General features: G+C 39.1%; 1 long non-coding RNA gene across 1 annotated transcript; it reads right to left on the reverse strand.

Annotated features, from left to right (window-relative positions):
- Positions 1 to 7,190: 7,190 nt before the first annotated feature.
- Positions 7,191 to 17,937, reverse strand: LOC144365849 (uncharacterized). Its single transcript, XR_013424580.1, has 2 exons — positions 17,681 to 17,937; positions 7,191 to 8,388 (listed from the first exon to the last, which is right to left on the reverse strand). It is a non-coding gene; the product is annotated as an uncharacterized LOC144365849 (long non-coding RNA).
- Between the last annotated feature and the right edge of the window lie 325 nt (positions 17,938 to 18,262).

The following is an 18,262-nucleotide window of genomic DNA, read 5'->3' on the forward strand; positions in this document are numbered from 1 at the left end:
GTGTTGGGCTAGCTGTCACTGAGGCCTCATCCTGTCTCTGGAATTTAGAACTCTGAATCCCTTGTGGCAGATGGGAGAAATAGTTAAGAGATATAAAAAGCAATAGAAGGATTTCATCAAATGAGAAATACTCAGTGCTGAGATTAGCCCATTTATTCTAACTGGACTCTTGTGAGCGAGGTGGGTAGCTTGGCTCATGAGGAGGGAAAACTACTTTTAATTAAATGTTTCTTGCTCTATTTCCTACCAGGGTTGGCAAGATGCATGTAAGGTGGTTTCTTACACAGTGAGAAGTGGATGCTACCTAGACATGTCTGGCTCAAGATGGCGTCTGGTACAAATCTCTTTCCAAAGTGTCCACCCATCTGACCATTGATATATATTCCTTGGCACTGAGTTATTTTAAAAAGCTCTTCATTTATTCAATTTATTTGATATACTGTTTTTGAAAATATACTTCATATACTTTACTTATTTGACCATGAACTAGGTTCTGTGAAAAAAATAAACAAAACAAAACAGATGGAAACAGTAAATGAAGATGACAAACTTTCCTCCCTTTCCTGGAACTTGCATTCTTGTGGATAAGGAGAAAAGTAGACATAAACAAATAGTTAGATAACTTCACCCACTATAAACATGCAAAGGTGATAGATGATAAAATTAAGGGATATGATAGGAAGAGGATTGGTTGGAAGTGGGAGCCAGAATATGAGAAGTGGGGGACCAGTTGTGAGACAGAATTAACATTTCAGAGAAATTTACCATACAAGATTATAATAAAAATGATAGCTTATTTATCACTTATGGATATTTGCAGCCTACAGCATCTTTAATATATCAGAATATGTTCATAAGAATTTAGGTGCATTTAGTTTCTATGTGGGAGAGTATGAAAATTTTTCTATATTATTTTTTAACATTTCCTTATTGATGACCCCCAATCTTCACCTTTTCCTTGTCCCCCCCATGATTTGAGTATTTTAAAGCAGACCCCAACACTCTTCGTATTCTTTAATTATTTGAACCATCTCAACACATCCACCACTTTTTATCACTGTATTGTGGTTGGAGGCCATGTGTTAATTTCCAGAATTATCTCAAGATCTTCACACAGCAACAGGGTCACTCTCACTCTCCCAAAGTCAGTATTTTCAGTTGTGTTTTTCACATCGGCCCTCCAACACCAGGACATTCAAAACTATTTGTAAATGGTCCCCAACACAAACAGCCTTCCATCATCTTTTCTTAATCCGACTGGGTGGAGCAATGCAGATGGATTCCTTCCACCCATCTTTGACTCTTCTTTGGAGGGCTTAGTCTTAAGACCTTTTGTCCCTGTGCCTTGGTTACATAAGGACATAGTAAATCTCCTCTTTCAGATTTTATCAGCTTTGCCTGGTGCCCACGTCTGTTTCAATAGCTTGAAATAACAGTGTGTAATAAGTGATTGCTTTTCTTCTTATCTGTAAGTCCGATTTGCACTAGATTCATTTATCAATAGCCTGTCAGCAGCTCTGCCTAAATATTCCATCGGCTGAGAAAGTGATCATCAAAAATGAAACTCCTATTTCCCCTCGGATTGGTTCTACTTCCTGTGTTTCCTCTCTTGCTTAGTAGTTTCCCCCACTTCTATCACTGCAGCCAGAATCTCCCACTTACTGTAGGCGGCCCAGTCCTATCACTTCTGCCCTCTCCTCACTGTGCTGTAATTGTTCAGCCCTCCTTGGTCATCCTGAGCTAGTTTTAAAATCATCCTTCAAACAGCTAATGGAGAGATCTTAAGATACAAATCTGATTATTAAGTACTTTGTTAATGAAAACTCTTCCAGGGTTTTTAATCAGCTACTGCAGGTTAAGATGCCTTGGTATGGTGCACAAGCCCTTCCCTTGCTGGCATCCTTTGTAGACTCTTCTTCTGTGTGGTGGTATCAGAGACCATTCTTATCATCCTTGGGCTCTTCCTTGAGCCAAGGACTTCCCAAGTGTGATTTCACTTACTTTTCACATAGTTTATGCAATATTCACAGCACTCCTATCAGTATTTTATCATTTGTGATACTCAGTACCTGAATCAAGGCGGGTACCCAACAAATGTTTGTTAAATAAATAAATGACTATATGAATGGAAAAATAAAGTTAGGAAACAGGATCAGAATTTAACTTGCCCACAAGCTTCACTAAAGTGAGTTGATATGTCTTTACATGTCTTTGATCTGCTATATATAGAGAATTTTACACACTTTATTCTCTCATTCATTCATTTTTTAAGCATGCACTGAATGCTATTAAGTTCCAGCTAAATTCTGTGATGAAAAGATAAATAAAAGGAATTTCTGTCCCCAAAGACCTCATAATGTAGGGGAATGAAGACAACTAACTAGTCAATAGGTGACTATATGTTATGGTTTAGATTTGAAGAAGCTCATATGTGAGATAATGCAAGAAGGTTCTGAGGTGAAATAATTAAAATTATGAAAGCTATAACCTAGTCAGTGTATTAATCCATTGATATGGATTTATTGGGTTGTAACTTTAGTTATTAGGTAGAATATGGCTTGAGGAGAGGCCACTGGGAGCATGACTTTGGGGTTTATATTTTGTCTTTGGTGAGTGGAGCTCTCTCTCCTTCCTGATTACCACATCCCGAGCTGCCTTCTTTTGCCACTTCATTCTGCCATGATGTTTTGCCTCACCTCAGCCTAGAACAATGGAGTTGACCTACCATGGACTGAACCTCTGAAACTGTGAGCCAAAATAATTTTTTCCTCAACTAAGTTGTTCTTGTCAGGTTTTTCAGTTATAGCAAAGCTGACTAACACACTAATACAATGAAATATTTGCTTAAAAGAATTATATAACATATCACCATTTAACCAAGCTGGCAACCTATGCTGGGTTTACAAAATCTGACTACTTCAATAACTTAAGAAAATGGCAAAGAAAGTACGTAGGCACACAGAAGAACCTTTTCAAAATCCAGGGACAGCTCTGCGGCCTTAGGGGTCCATTGGAAAGAGAGAGAGCCACTTGAATCCTTCATTCTTATATAGGGGACACGCAAGGCAAGGTTCCAAGGAACATTCTATCCAAAAAGTTCAGGGGTGGTATTCCAAAGGGACAAAAAGGCAGCCCACTCCATTGGGTAATGACCGTTCCTGAAGCTTTGCTCCTCTGTTCAGCAGAGAAGAGGATCCACCTGCTTCCTGATTAGGGAAGCCAGTCTCCACATTTCCATCACTCAGAGCTAGGAGGCACTCAGCTCCTATGTGGCAGCTCCCAACAATAACGTATTAAGTTTGCATAATGAAGTCAGGCTTTAATCCACTTAAAAGATACCAGGGAGCGATTTACAAGAGGCTGATAATTGCTGAAAAAAAAATATATATATATATATATTTATTTTTTTTTCATTGTGACCAAGAATTATTGTTTCAAATTATATATATATATATATATCACAGTTGTCAAAATCAAAATGGAGTTGCTTGTGTCACCCCTAACCCAGAACAGAAAGCAAATACAGCTAGGCAGTTACAAAGGAAATTTTCTCATGTATGATTGTCTGATAGGAACTATTGTAAAAGACTCTGCCAGATCCACAAGCATGTACAGGCCACTGCAACCTTCCATAAAGAACACTTCTACAAGAACATGTGCCCAGCAACTGACTGTTCAACTTCAGACTGATATTACTCTTAATGCTGATCATTGTGACCAAGAATTATTGTTTCAAATTATCTAACGTAATCTAATTTTTGTTTTTAAAAACTTCCTTTGCCTCAGTCCCTTTGATATGCCCATAATTTATTTAGACACATATATTATCATTGCAATGTTCTGCTATTCCCATTTCAGTGCTCTGTTATTCCCAAGTTAATTTTTCTTTGGAGAATTTCTGTATGATTGTTTTTATTATGTTAGATTGATATGAGTCTAGAAAGATGGGTAGAGGTCAAGCAGCAAATGTAGGAAGGGAGACGCCCTGAGAGTTGGAAAAATGTTAAAATGAATGGTGTTTGGAGTAGCAAGAGGCTGAAGCTATGGGCTTATGAGATGTGGGAGGTGGTCTCCCAGAGTGGGAGGAGGACACAAGAGGCAGCCAAGGTGAAGGTCCACACAGCTCTCGAGGTTGTGCCCCAGCAGTGCAGTCTTGACTTTGTAAAACCAGGAGCAACTCTGGAGGCCTTTGAGTAGGTGAGTAAAGAGATCTCACACATCCCCTTCTCTTGTCTGGTTGTCTTGGCTTTTAGAATGATCACCCAGGGGTCCAGGTAGAGAACGGATAAGGTCCTGAGTTAGGACAGCTTCTGTGGAGATGGAGAGGAGAGATGGATTTAAGAAATGCTCAAGAGCCAGAACCAATAGAACTTTATAACTGAATAAATGTGAGGTAAGCCCTGAAGAGATGTAGGGAAGAAGAGAAGTGAGAGCTGGGCCACTAACTGAGCCTGGGGCACATGGCTCTGTATCCTCAGGAGAAGTAATGATCTGGCTGACACCAAGAAGCTGTAGAATGTTGTGGAAAATATAGTCATTTACTTCACTGAAAACATTCCCTTAACATTTTTATTTCTCCTATGTAGCTTTTCAAATATGTAAATCCTTTTGTATCTAGGATATCATCCAATAATATTTAATAGTTTAATCAAAGTTAGTGGTTCTCCAACTGAGGTTTTTCAGAGTCTTAGGACCCTTGAGAACCACAGGGGTCTGAGCAGGTAAGATCCAGGCCATCATCTTTGGGCTTCATCACCCACAGCACCTTCACCCTTATTTCTTCTAACATTGGCCTTCCACTGGAATTTCAGAAATGACTCTGGAGATTTACAAGCTTTGAGATCACCAGTCTAAATAGCATTAATTCATGCAATATGTTTTATTGCATGTAAGTACTTGGCTTGATTCCTGGGTCATGGGTGGTTCTTTGTTTTTGTTTATTGTTTGTTTCCATCTTGGAAAATGGAGACCTTGTCAGGGGATCTATGCTTATAAATCTAGTATGTTGTGCTTGGTTGTTTTAAGTTGCAGATAAGATTGCTTCACTTGCCACAGTAAACACGTAAATATCTCAAGCCACCACACTGCATGTTTCTCTTAACAATGGCATTAGAATAAAGCATCTGCCACCAGAGCAGGCCACCGGGACCCTTCGCTTTTCTGCTATCAGTCCCAATGACAAAAGAGGTGAAGAGTGAAAGCGAGCCATGGATCAGCTGAAAATTAACACATGGTGTTGTTTTTTGAGTTTTCCAAATATTTTCAAACTCCCATTGTGTGTTTTTGTGTTTTGTACTCCAAACCCCTGCCAAAACCTCCTCCAGCGGCATTCCTTCCGGGCTCCCTAGTCCTCTGGATAGCAAACAAAGCTTCTCATAGGTCATTAATCTCAAGGACATATTTATATGAGTTAAAGATGAGGAGTTGACTAGGATGCATATTTTTTTGACTTGGGGTCCACAAATTCATTTTTAAAAAATAAGACCTATGCTAGCTGAATTCATATAATCTACTTCTGATTTGCATTTTTGGGATAGTTTTCAACTGAGCAAAAACCCAAAATGCATCTAAAATGAAAGTCACACCCCATGTGGAGTTGGTAGGTGTAAAAGTTGAGGAAAGGACAGAACAAGAGAGGACAGAAAGCTGGATAACTTTAACTAAAAGAACCAATATAGGCATGCTGCTCTTTTCCAGATATATGGATTTTACTGCAAACTGTTCTTGGAAAAAGTCTTATTCTTACATCCCCTTTGTTGAATACTTTGAATTTTCAATGTGCTGAAACTATCAGTAAATTCTCTAGATAACAGAGATAGCCTTTCCTTTTTCTACTTATATGTATGGGAACTGTTTTAAAACATTAAAATCAATCATGTTTGTTAAGTATTAGTTGCACTTTTAAAAAATTGTGTTCCCAAGGCCAACATAATAATGTAGACCGGGATGTCTTTGTGCCCTAGGGTGACAGAAAACAGAGGTTGTCCATCTTTTCCCAGGAGGTTGACATCTTGGTCCATATTATCATGGGACACCTGGGAAAAGTTGCTTCTCTTATGTCTAAATTCATTCCTGCTTTTCAACTAAGTGACTGTGACCTTGGTCCTTCTCTTACTAGAGCTAGATAATATCAAACCTCAGTAACTCTTTACCCAAAATGCATTTAAAATAAAGGTGTCAGAAAACATTATAAATTCTCATTATAAATTTTCCACAGACCTCCTGTTAATTGCCCTTGGGACATGTTCTTCTATTCCACTCAATTTTCCTCTCACTTGGGCATAGTAGATGTTACAGCCATCCAAGGTCTACCAAGGGCTTAGGCTTGCTTTGTTACTAATTATAGGCAATGTGGTGGCAACACTCATTTGAATCCCTTTTAGCATGTACAGAAGAATAATCTGTTTTGGTTTGTGTGTGAGATCTTGATTATGTAAGAATGAATCATCTAAACAAACAAAATTTACTCAACGTAAAGAACAATTAATTGCCTGAAAATAGAAATAATCATACTCTTACTTTTGAGGTTGTGTCATTGGCACTACTGCTGTCATAAGGAATATTTCATTCTCCATGGGCCTGGCTTTCAGACTTGCTTTTTGGTTGAGAATTCTGACTAAGAGTGCCAGTAAACAAGTTGCTTTAGGTTGAACCTCTTGGGTGAGGAAACAGTGTCATGTGAAAACTCTATCCCAGAGTACAACCTTCAGGTTGCCATTGGTGACATTCAGATCTACTCTTGTGAAGACAAATATCTAGAATTACAGCATCTGTTTGATCACTTTTCCATGAGGGAGACAGTATAGGAAAATAGCCTCAGGCTCCAAAAGTTGTTGGAACTTTTTCTTTAACTACCTTTACTTAAGAGTCCAGCTCAACTCTGGGCTAATGCTACCTTTTTTGTTTTTCCTTTCTGAAATAACTCTTACTTATGAGCTGGTTATCAGGTCATTTGAATTCCTTTACTGTACACAGAAAAGACTCCTGGGTTGAAAAGAATGCAAAGTAATCTTTGCTTTTTCTCTCTCTTCTTTTCTCCCTCTACCTTCCTCTATCTCTGTATCTCTATCTCCGTGAGATTGAAGAAGAATCCATCCATTTATGAGTAAATAATAAATCCTACACTTGTGACTTGTGTTTAGAGTATAGGATTTAATATTTACTCAAAAATGGATGGTTTCTTCATGAGGGCAGGTTTCATTTGATTTAATGAATATTTTTTCCATAGTTTATTTTTCTCATATTTTATTGGTGCATTAGAATTATATACACTGGTAGGATACATGCACACCATATAGATTGGGCAATATCATTTGCCAGTATTTCACCTTTGCCTCCCTGCCTCTTTCCTAATAATAAGCATTTTAATATGAAAGACAAAAAAGGTTCTTTGGAGTTGGGATGGGTTACAAGTTGGATATGAGTGGCATGGAGTGATCAGCAGGAGGATCCAGGATGGCATGAGAGAAGCACAGTACAGTCACAAGGCCATCTTCAGGGCCTCTTCAAGCCTTCTGACAGCTGTCCATTTCCAGGCCCTGCATTTTGAATTGAATTTACCCAAAGTTTAGAAAGCTCAGAGAAGAATGAGCAGGATGATTGGGTCTCCAAATAGAGGCACTTGTGTGACAAGTGAGGAGCCAGGAAAGATTCCATTAGGATCATGCATAATTATTCTTCCAGATGTTTGAAGAGCAGTATGAAGGAGAGGGGTTACATGTGTTTGCCATGGCTGCAGAAAGCAGAATTCTGACCTGCAGGTAGAATAGAAAATATGTACATTTCACCTTAAGGAAAGGAAGCCATTTTTTTTCTCTCTTTTTCTCTTTTTTTACTCTACTTTTTTATTTAATTAATTTATTTTATTCTAATTTGTTATATATGACAGCAGAATGCATTACAATTCATATTATACATATAGAGCACAATTTCTCATATCTCTGGTTGTACACAAAGTAGAGTCAAAACATTTGTGTCTTCATACATGTACTTAGGGTAATGATGTCCATCTCATTCCACTGTCTTTGGAAAGGAAGCCATTTTTTAAAAAATATTTTTTAAGTGTTGATAAACCTTTATTTCATTCATTTATTTTTATGTGGTGCTGAGAATTGAACCCAGTGCCTCACACATGCTAGGCAAGCTCTCTTCCACTGAGCCACAACCTCAGCCCAGGAAGCCATTTTAATGATCCTCTGAGGTAGAAGTCAGGTGCTATAAAATATGATGAATGCTTGTCAGTTGAGGGGAGCAGAGAAGGTGGATGCTGATTTTGGAGGGATGTAGTTGGAATTGAACCCGAGTCTATGGAGTCTCTCAGTGGGAAGATTCTCCGATTCTGTTAGTAAACATGAATTCTTGGTGCTTCTAAACATGCAAAGTTTCACCCTACGACCATAATGAAAATACATATTAGAAAAGCAATTGGCTAAGTTCTTGGGTTCCAGAATTAGGCTGCCTGGGTTTACCACTTAGGAGATATATAAATCTCTCAATTTCCAAGTGTGTAAAATTGAACAGTAGGAGAACATATCTTGGAAGGTTATAGTAGGGATTAAAAAATTAATAAATGCATATATGTTAGACAGAGGCAGGCACAAGTAAGCTGTTTATATAGTTAGCTGTTGTGATCATTACTTAGGCTCTCTGTGGATGGAAGTACTAAGTTAATACTGCATCTGAACTGAATTCAAATAATAACACATTTGTAGGGTGGAGTCCTGATGAATGAGATTCTACTGAGAAGAATGTTCACATTTAAACCTTGGCCTTTTGTGAGTAAATGCAACACATCTAACTAGAGAACTTTTTTGACCATTAGTGGACAATAATTTATTTTGACTTAAACAAACACCCAAACGATGTACTCTTGTTCAGCAAATGGCTTTTGCAATAAGCCAAGCAACAATTTAGTTAACATTTATTGATCTCATCTGAAACATTCAGTTTTCCAACTCATCCATGCTGGCTAAACCCTTAATTATTATTCTAGTAACAAATTGGGAACAGTTCAGGAAATCAGTGTGAAATGACTTTCTCCAAATTAAAAAAAAATAGTGCTTAATTTTAGAGGTAAACGAATTAGAATATGTTTAGGGCAAACATGTACTGCAGCAGAAAAAGGATCCAGCAAAAAGAGAAGGGGAAATTTTGGATGAAGTGACAAACAATAGCATGTGGAATAGGTTATTAACTCTGCACCATTTGCTGACTCCCTTAGTAATGTTTAACAAGCTTTTATTGATTACAATAGCCTTGATTTGTAAGGGGGAACGGAAGACCACGTTGTGGGCACCAGACCAAATCTCATACAGCATCTGCAAGCCAAAGACTTCATTAATAATTGATTTTAGGGGATAGTACAAGCCCATATGGGCCTGTCTTTTGCCAACATACTTCATCACAATATACAGCTTGATTTATGAATAACTGTAGGATATTCGTTCTGGAAGGCATCATGGGCTGGAAATTAGAGGACCCAATCAGTGGCAGAGCCAAATTTCCTGGCTCCTATTGTAAAGTTTTAAACGCTAAATATGTGTGGATTCTTTCATCAACAGAATCTGAACCTTGGCTATGGATATAAAGAATCTGACAACTCAATGATGTACAAGATTTCTCCTAGCAGCTCAACACAGATGACCTACATATATTTCTGACTTCATTTTCTGAGCTTCCTCATGAAGCTGTATCTTTGTCAAAGACCACGAGGTTTAGGTTTTAAAAATTATTCAGTAAGATATACAACGGCAAGCAGGAAATGACCTCAAATGGCCCAATTCATAGTCCAGAGCTCCATCCAACATTGCATATCATACTTTCTTGGAAACTACAATTTTTATTACTCACTAAGACTCAGAAAATGAGGTAGGATTAGCAGGTCATGCCTGTTCTGCTCCTAACAGCCCCGTTGTTCACCTGTGAAGAAGGCCACCTTTCTACACCAGCAGCTCTAGAGGTCTCTCCCGGCTCTGTCTCCTAGCATGCATCTGGCCTCTCTGATACTTAACATATTGCCTTGAATATTTATGGATTGTGTTTCTAACTTGCCCTTTGTAATGGCTGATTCATATGGACTACCTGCTTGGTGTTCAGCAGGGCCCTGGTCATTTTCAGTTCCTTGATTTGTGGGCCAGTATCAAATCATTCCTGATTCTACCTGGATTATGTCTGATAACCTTATTTGACTCTTATTTATCTTGGAGGGGAGTTTTGATGTTCAAGCCCTGATTTTCCAGTTACATGAATTTATTGTAACTCACTGCCCAGGGCTATGGCTATGGTTCTGATGAAAACATGTCCCTGGGGTTCTATGGCATTCCTTGCTGGGGGTCCTTCCTCAGCCATAACTGGCTTCACACTGTTGAGTGGTCTACCTCGAAGGAACTCAAGAGGTATGGTCTCCTGCCTCCTGTGCTAGAAGGTGGAACTCAGGTTCCCCATGGCTTACTGGCATCTTCCAGTTAGAGTACAATGAACTGTTTCCTAGGATTACAAAGTGCCATGGCTGTATGTGGCAAAAGATAGCCAACAATATTAGCTACAGGTCTCATGGTTGGTGGGAGGAGGTGAGAGGATGGTTGCACTGTCAGAGCATGAAGCCTTGAAATAAAAATGTTGTGCAAACTGGACTGTGAGGAAAGCCTTGGGAAGGCCCCCTGAAAACATTTTGGTCCATGATGCCCAAAGTCAGCCTTTGCAAAGCTTTGCTGAGAATAAAAGTTCCTCTTAACCTTTCCCTACCACCTATGGGCATGTTGCTTCCCTGCTCTCTCTCCTTTCATAGAGAGCTTCTCTTGCTACCTATAAGTGCCTATACCCTTGTGCTATCAGTACTATGGTTCATTGTTATGTAGGGTAGCTAGGCTGTGTTGGATAAGGTTTTCTTTTTCATTGCTTATCCCTTGGGGATTCTCCTAATTTCCCGGCTCCTGCCTAGGATGTCTCCTCGTTCTCATTGTCAAGAAGGGTTTCACATCATACTGAAGTGCTGGATTTGGAGATGTTGGGTGGCATCATGGACCAAGGTCTGCTCATTCAGACTCTGTTTTCTATTTCCTGGAAGAGGTGGACCCTATTACCTCCTGTTTGAGGGTAATGGGGGTGGTCTCGGGGAAAAACTAGGTCACCATGTTTATCTGGAGCTACTCATCCTGTCCTCTGATCCCTCCACTAACCTAGCTTCTTAGTTCAATTTGAATTACTCTAACAAATACCTGAGGCTGTTTAACTTAGGGAGTAAATAAGGTTATTTATCTCACAATTTCAGAGATCCTAGAGCATGGCACCAGCATCTACTTGGCTCTGGTGAGGGCCTTCAGTCTAGATCACAACATGACAGGAGGTATCATGGCCAGGGCATGTGTGAAATTATGAACTTGCAAGGTGAAAAGAGGAACAGGAGAGATTCAGATGCCAAGCTTGCTTTTTTTTTTTTTTTTTAATAACCACCTGGTCTTGGGGGAAATATATTCATACCTGCAATACCCAATCCTTTCTGTAAGACCAGCATTAATCCATTCAAGAAGGAGCCTCATGACCTAATTACCTTTCCCATCTCTTAAAGGACTCACTAACTTAACACTGTTACACTGGTGACCGGGATTCTAGTGCATGAACCTTTGGGGGACAAACATAGCCAAACCATAGCACCCAATTATCTTTTGGAGAATGATATCCTCAGCTTCTGTCATCCACAATACTTCTGCCTTCCCATCAGCTTCCACCTTCACTAGGGCCCTACATCAGGAATCCAGGCAAGCATGCCTCTCCTATATAAGCAGGCATTTCCTGTTGTAGAGGAAGACTTGACCCATTGTCTGGCAAGCTATTGTGAGCTCACATTGATATTTTTGGCTATTTCCTTTCTAAGTGAACATATTCTACTTTTTTCTTGTTGTTGTGTTAACCTTTATTTACTTACTTGGGTGGTGCTGGGGATCAAATCCAGGGCCTTGTGCATGCTAAGCAAGTTCTCTAGTACTAAATTATATCTCCAGCCCCTAAGTGGATCTACTTTTCTGAGTCTGATTTTGCTGTCCCTCTCACAAATACATGGCCACACTGTGTGAAGGGGGTTCACCAGGTTCTCCATTTCCTAGAGCCAATATGTACCTGTCTGGCATATCACCTCCTGTGTGTGAATAAGTATGGTTGTGTTCCCATAAAATTTATTTACAAAACCAGGCAGTGAACCATTGTTCAAAGATACCTGAGACATTGCAATACTTCTTCCCAGGCTGTTATTGAGAAATGTACTAATCAGTTTTGCATAGTTTCAGGACCACATTTTATAGAGTTCAATAGGCCATATTATGATGGACAGAATCTCAGCTGTTCTAGAATGGCAGCCCTGCCCTGGTCAATCAAAGATATCTACTTCTTTCTGGGATTTTCCTCTTCATTTCTGTGTCTTAAGGACCTTGATTCCCTCTACTCAGTTTTACTCAGTCTGTTTAAACACCACTCTTTCTTTTTTTATTTTTTAAAATTTGTTTTAATTAGTTATACATGCAGTATAATGCACTTATATACTTTGATATATCATACATAGATGAGATATAATTTCTCATTTTTCTGATTATACATATTATAGAATCACATTGGTCATACAGTCACATACATTCATAAAGTAAAAATGTCTGTTTCATTCTACTATCTTTCTTATCCCTACATCTCCTGCCTTCCCCTCCTTCCACTTCCCTCTACCTAATCTAAGGTAACACTATTCTTTTTTTTTTTGCATTATAATTCTTAATACACATATACACCACAATTTTTGAATCTCTGTTTGTATATAAAGTATGTTGACACTCAATTCAAGTCTTCATACATGTACTTTGTATAATGATGTCCATCACATTCTACCATCCTTGCTAATCCCCTGCTCCTTCCCTTTCCTTCCCACCCCTCTTCCCTATCTAGAATTCATCTATTCCTCCCATGCTCTTCCTCCCAATTCCACTATGAGTCAACCTCCTTATATGAGAGAAAACATTCGATATTTGTTTTTTTGGGATTGGCTAACTTCACTTAGCATTATCTTCTCCAACACCATCCATTTACCTGCAAAGGCCATGGTTTTGTTCTTTTTTTTAACGCTGAGTAAAATTCCATTGAAACACCACTATTTCTGCAAGGCTGTTACTGGTTCAAATCCTAGGCCAGATTTTTGTTGTTGTTGTTGTTACATAAGAATGGACCATAATAATTTTCTTTCATAGTGCCAGGATCATGGTAGGTGTCCATTTATGGTCTAATTTATTTTACAGTCATTCAGTTAAACTTATTCTCTATGGTTGCATCTCCCAAAAGTGAATAATTCACTAAGCTCAAATGAGTGAATAATTCTCTCTGGCAATGGCTCCTATCTTTTTATGGCAAGACTGGAGGTCCAGAGCTTCTGCCTTGTAGAATACTGAGATCTAGGGCTGATGTTTTTTTTTTTTTTTTTTACAGACTTGGAATCTCAGTGCACTCAGTTCCCACCTCTCTTTTGAATGCTGAGATTTTGCATTTCTTATTGGTTGAGCAGTTAACAGCACAGAGCTGACACTCTCAGAAGGCCTATTGTGAAGGTGAAATGCTTGTGGATTCCATGGTCACTTGTTCTGTTTATAAGTGGTGCTCCAACATGGCCATACAAATATCTACATAATCCAAGTTTCTGAGAGCTGTTAGGCCTCCAAGGCAACTCTGAGAAGGGCAGAGTGCTGAGGGAGCAAGCTGTGTGAGTAGGAATCTGGGGAGGCAGCCTGACCTCAGGTCATTCTCTTCTCCCTGTGGTCAGCCAGCCTCAGTTGCCACTTTCTTGGGAGGAGAATTTAGAAAGGACACACCCAGGTCTACAAGTGGATTCCAGCTGGACCAGGAGAAGCTGCGTAAGTCTGGTTATCCTTTGTGGTCTGGCAGCTTCAGAGACATGGCTGTCGATCTTTGTTCCCTATTCTGTTGGGTTTGTGCTTGATGAATGGAATGCTAGGCTTGACATAAAATATTACCGTAACAGCATCAGCCAACGCACTATATCATGCGATTTTAGCTTTCAGCTCTATGCAAAATGTCTGGCATTCATTTGGAGAAAAGAAAATTCAGTTCAAACCCATATCTTGTATTTTCTATTGCCAAGACACAGGAGATAGAGTAGAGCTTTGCAAAACCTGACACTTGAACGAATGTAGCCAATAAGAGAAACAATAGCAGGAGGGGCAGAGTTGTCTTTGAGTCAAGATTTCAGCAAATAAATATGGTGTAAGCAAAGTAAAAATAGAAAACACTGACCAAGCTCAAAAAGTTCTTATAGAAATGATGGTCTCTAGATTACCAAGTTAATTTATCACCAGGATGTCTTTTAGTGACTTATTTACTTTCTTACTATCTTTTCTTCTGATATCAATAGCACTGACAAAGCCAATGGAATTGGAACTTTCTAGAAATCTTTATATAGCTAGGCTTTTCTCACGTTTCAAGTGACCTTCTTTCTTCTTTGGCCCATGGTGGTTTACTTTTTCCTTATTCTCTTTACCACATCTTTTTAATCTGAAAATCTCTAATTTTTAATAAGAACTTTAAAATGGAAACCTACCTATCTGATTTTTCTCACTTCCTAAGTAGGCCCATGTTTGATAAGAATGATATGATTCAAAAGGACAGTTGTGAATATTTAAGTGTACTTTTAAAGATTTGCACAGGAACAGAGTTAGAGAAAGACCTATGATATTTCTAACTTAAAATTATTTTATTCTTCTAAAAATATTTTATGCTCTTACCTAACTTTTGTTTACAAAGAAATGGGTTGAGATCCAATATGTTCATGTTTTTGCCCCAGCATTAACAAATAATTTATTTTTAGGGACTATGTTTCATTAACTGTTAGATGAAGGGGACACTTTTATGGGGGAAAAAAGCTTTAAAATAACTGGGATGAATAAAGTACTTTAACAGAATCTTTTTGCTGTGGCATATAATTGATGGAATCTACTTGCATATAAAGGCCAAGTTCAAATATCTTTTTATTCTACTTCTAAATTGCCTTTCAGCCTGTATGTTTTCTGTAGGCCCGTAATCCTTTATGATACAGTGAACTCTCTTGACTCTGAGCCTTCGACCTTGCTAGTTCCCCTGGCCCAGCATACCACATGCACTTCTTCAAGAACCAAGGTGGCTGAAGCAGGATGGTTGAAAGTTCAAGGCCACCTCAGCAGCTTAGTGAGGCCCTAACTGACTTAGTAAGACCCTGTCTCAAAATAAAAAATATAAAGTGTTGAGGATGTGGCTCAGTGGTTAGTTGAGTTCAATCCCTGATATTAAACCAAACCAAGCCAAATACCCAAAAGAACCAAGGTCTGCTTATCTTCAAAAGTAAAACCAGTTTCTTCTCTTTTGCAAGTTTTTCTAACTTCAGCAGTACGAGTTTCCCCTTTATTTTGTGCTTATTTATAGCAGAGCAATTATCACATGGGAAAATACTTGTTTGCTATGTTTGTTTTTCACCTCCAAAGTTAAAGTCTTGAGGCTAGGAGAATGTGTCTGGCCCCTCCAACCTGGTGAAATTGGTAAGTGGCTGAGAACATGGAAGACAAATGAATAGATAGACTTGACTGAAGCTTTCCACATGCTTGTTCACAGAACTGACCTAGAAGTATTTCAAAGGCAGCCAAAGTAGGAGGGGAAAAGCAAGTATTTGCGTTTGTGTGGCTGAATGAAAACTTAGTCTGGATCTTCAGAAGAAAGGAAGAAACTTTATTTGGCACAGCAGTTGCTAAAAAGGTCTGAAGCCATGGTTGGCAGTGTTATTTTGCTTAAAACACGAATCAGGAAAGAAAGGACAATAGTGCAATGAATCTGGCTCGTGAAAGGGGTGATTCCTTGATGCTTTCTTGATGCTTCCTTGGAAAGAAGAGACTGAAAAATGTGGCTGAGAAAGAGGACTGTTGAATGGTGTTCCATTGGGATATTTTTGGACTTTGGAAAACCTGGGAAAGGGAAAAGTGGTTTTGGGAAATTAGGGACCACCAAGATGGGAGAGTGATGTGTTAAACATGTAGTTGAGCCATAACATGTACAGAAAATCTGACAAATTGCCACTAGGTGACGCTGTTTCCCCATTTGCTGAATGAGACTTGTTATCTTACAGACACCAGACTGCAGAGCAAGGGTGCACCCCAGGACCTGGGATCTGGTTCCAGCAAGGAAAGTACCTGAAGTCCCCCCGCTATTCCTCATTTGTAAAATAAAGGATCTCAGACTGAATAATTTCTGAAACCTCTTCAATTGCTTTTTTGACATTATTTTAAAGTTAGAACTTTAAGATACTTTGTGTTTTATGCAAACATACTCTTTATACATAAATATCAATTTTTATTTAACCAAATTTCACTTGAATAATCAGTCTCTATATAGCATATAGAGCAAGAATCCAATGCATAATGGCACACCTATCTACAGGTGTGCTTCCTGGGCCTACACATTTCCCATGTAAAATCTCATTTATGTACTCAATGAATTGCAGAGCCAGAGAGAATGTAAGATTCCACAGACAGCCCAGCCCTTTGCATATCTAATATATAAGCAAAAATTTTTGGGGGGGATAAATCATTCTTGCTTTCCGTTGTCACACCTTCTTTTAGGCTCAGTGCTTCTGAATGATGTTCTTGGCTCCAGGTCAGTTCTGTACTATATATATATATATTTTTTGCATGAGTTATTAGATTTGACACTTGAGTCCTGAAGCTTGCTTAAATCTCACTGAAGCACTGAGTTCCTGAATGACGTCAATACCGAGTTGTTGTGTTGTAGCTACTTTTCTTGCCTACTCTCCTAACAGAGATCTGCAAAAAGTGCATTCCTCTTTATTTACTTCAGTTATATGGAAATTAAACCCCAAGTAAGAACATGGTGGCGGAGCCAATTCTGTCACTGTGCCCATTCCTTCTCCTGACCTGGAGGAAATGTCCAGTTCCTCATTTCTGCCCTATACCCTTAGTGAAGCCCCATTCAGTTCAATACAGAAAAGTTCACTGCTTTTCTTGGAGGGCACTGAAGGTCATTTGTGTACTTCTTTTTACAGTGATTTTAACAACCATTTATCTCCTGCAAGCAAAATAATATACCCTTAACCTACACACCACCATTAAAACGTTACCCCAATAGCACAAGAGAATTGCTGACTATTAAAGATAATTAACAAAATAGAGGGAAAGAGTAACAAGTTAGAAACTCTAACATTTTAGTCTACATCTTACAAATGTACATTCTTTTTCCATCTATAAGAGGTGATAGACTTCAATTTTGTTCTTCCTCTACCCAAATTAGAGTAATTATTAATAAACATTCAAGTTCTCTTGCTTTAAAAACAATGATCCCTCACATTCTCCTAGCCTCAAGACTTTAACTTTGGAGGTCAAAAACAAACATGTAGTAATGATCCCTCATGTGCCAGTGATCCCCTCATCTACCCCATGACCCAGCAACTCCTCTCACTAGATCAGTTCAGCTCCAGTGTTCACAGTTAACAAGGTTTCATTAGTGTTGAAAAAAACAATTTGCCTTTGCTTCCAAACATCGGGTTGAGCTCCGATACAGCCTCAGCAGGGAACAGATCCCCCACCCCCTTTTTTTCTTTCTGCTTCCCTGGTGTGTAATCTTGTCTTTCGAAATAGTTGCAATCAGAACAAATTACCTTAAGAGCAGGGAAGGAAAAGACTCCACAGTCATTGTGGATATTTCTTTAGTTTTCTTTAACCATTGGCACCTTCTCTTAGTAACTGAAAAATGATCCAGGAAATCTGTATGTCCTTGGCAACGCTTTTCTCAAGTGTGCAGCTCAGCTTTTAAGGTGACAGCCATTGTTTCAGTCAGTGCATGAGAACTCTGAAAAACCAGAGACCTGCGTTTTTGCCTGGTTCTCTCTCTTGACAGGGATTGCCTGTGGTTTCTGGGACAATTGCTGCTATGGTTGGAAGAGATTCAGACCAGGAAAAAGGAGAGAGCTTTGTGGCTTGTCTAGAACCAAATTCCACATGTCCTACATCAGGGTGTGTCTGAGTGGGAATCAGGGCAGGTCATCTCTGCAGATGTATTCGATTAAGAGAGGCACTAGGGAGCTAGGAGAGGGTACTGTCTGAGGTCACAAGCCCCAGCTTTTCAGTGGCTGAGAGGCTGCCAGCAAAGAGGACAAAGACTGCTGCTTCTCAGAATCTGTCCTTAATTTGTCCTTGGTGCTCTCATTCTACTAAGACCTGGGTTATCAGCAGGAAGGTGG

Source organism: Ictidomys tridecemlineatus, chromosome 8, assembly GCF_052094955.1.
Source record: "Ictidomys tridecemlineatus isolate mIctTri1 chromosome 8, mIctTri1.hap1, whole genome shotgun sequence".
In the NCBI taxonomy this organism is placed as follows: Eukaryota; Metazoa; Chordata; class Mammalia; order Rodentia; family Sciuridae; genus Ictidomys; species Ictidomys tridecemlineatus.